Source organism: Herpailurus yagouaroundi, unplaced genomic scaffold (assembly GCF_014898765.1).
Source record: "Herpailurus yagouaroundi ecotype Mexico unplaced genomic scaffold, PumYag 162, whole genome shotgun sequence".
Classification (NCBI taxonomy): domain Eukaryota; kingdom Metazoa; phylum Chordata; class Mammalia; order Carnivora; family Felidae; genus Herpailurus; species Herpailurus yagouaroundi.
In genome coordinates this window covers 44,282,007-44,283,834 of record NW_024412403.1, presented here as the reverse complement: position 1 = coordinate 44,283,834, position 1,828 = coordinate 44,282,007, and the positions used below count along the sequence as shown (strand labels likewise).

Below are 1,828 nucleotides of genomic sequence, written 5' to 3'. Positions count from 1 at the left end.
AGATGGCTAAGTCCCATGCAGAGATATTCTGATTCTTTCTGTCTAGGTCTATAGTTTTCTATTCTAAGTGCACACCAGAAATACCTCCAAAAGTGGACCTTGAACAGTAATGTTAAGGAGCAGAGAGAGTGGGGAGGCTGTGCCCCGCTCCTGCTCTCACAGCTGCTGCAGGACACTGAGCTCCATAGAGACCGCGCTGGGCCCCACAGGACTCTGTGCCTTGCTGAGAAAAATAATTAAACATGGACAAAGGAGATCCTAAGAAGCCAAAAGGCAGAATGTGCATTCTTTGTGCAAACTCGTTGAGAGGAGCACAAGAAGAAGCATCCAGAGGTGCCTGGGTGGCTCAGTCAGTTGAGCATTCGACTTGATTTCTGCTCACATCATGATTCCAGGGTCATGGAATGGGGCCCCAAGCTCAGTGTGGAGCCTGCCTAAGATGATTCTCTGATTCATATTCATTCTCTCTCTCTCTCTGCCTCTGTCCCCAACTTGTGCTCTCACTCTCTAAAAAAAAGAAAAAAGAAAAAGCATCCAATTGCTTCAGTCAACTTCTCCGAGTTTTCTAAGAAGGGCCTAGAGGGTGAAGACCATATCTGCTCAAAAGACAGAAAAATTTGAAGACCTAGCAAAGGCAGACAAGGCCCGTTATGAAAGAGTAAATGAAAACTTATATCCTCTCTAAAGGGGAAACAAGTGAAAGGATCCCAATGCACCTAAGAGGCCCCTTTGGCCTTTCTCTTATTCTCTTCTAAGTATCACCCCCAAATCAAAGGAGAACGTTCAGGCCTCTCTATTGGTGATGTTGCAAAGAAACTGGGAGAGATGTGGAATAACTCTGACCCAGATGACAAGCAGCCTCACGAAGGCTGCTGAGCTGAAGGAGACATAGGAAAAGGGTATTGTTGCCTACGGAGCCAAAGGAAAGCCTGATGCGGCAAAAAAAAAAAAAAAGAAAAAAAAAGAAAAAGGTGTCGTCAAGCTGAAAAAAAGCAAGAAAAAGAGGAGGAAGACAAGGAAGATGAAGGGGTTGAAGAGGAGGAAGAAAATGAAGATGAAGAAGATAATGATGAATAAACTGGTTTTAGCACAGCTTTTTTTCTGGTCTATACAGTACGTAACTCCCCTTTACATAACTCCTTTTAAAGAAAAAAAAATTGAAATGTATGGTTGCGTAAGATTTGCTTTTAAACTGTACAGTGTCTTTTTTTGTGTAGTTAGCACACTACCAAATGTGTATTTAGATAGCCCTGTCCTCGCTATTTTCAGTAGCCACTAACCTTGCCTGGGACAACGTAGGGGTTGGAAATTGGCATGAAAATTTAAAACAGGTTCTTATTGGTGCATAGAACAAATTAGTTGTATATGGAGATGAAGGATTTTTTCATCTTCACTTGTCTCTGACGCAGCTTACACGAAATAATTAGCGTTCTGTTAACTGAATAGCACTCTGTAATTGCAAAAAAAAAAAAAAAAAAAGGAAAGAAAAAGTTGCAGCTGTTTTGCTGACATTCTGAATGCTTTTAAGTAAATGCAATTTTTTTAATTAAAAAAAGAGTATATCATAAAGTATGGTTTTTGGATTAGCAGTTTTAACATCACGTGAGAATTTGTTCAATATATGCAAATTCTTGGGCCCCACCTCACACCTAACCAGAAACTCTGGGGATAGAGTAATCTGTTTTAAAAACTCTCCAAATGTTTGTGATAAACACAAAAATGTGAAAATCACCAAGATAAACAGTTCTTATTATGTTCCATCATCCCTTACTTCAGGCTGAAACCCTCAGGAATAAGATCTTTCATGTGAAGTATAATAAACGTCTAT

The 1,828-nt window shown here is 40.1% G+C and overlaps 1 pseudogene; it reads left to right on the top strand.

Annotated features, from left to right (window-relative positions):
• Positions 1-242: 242 nt before the first annotated feature.
• LOC121035781 (high mobility group protein B1-like) lies at positions 243-1,077 on the top strand (annotated as a pseudogene).
• Positions 1,078-1,828: the final 751 nt, after the last annotated feature.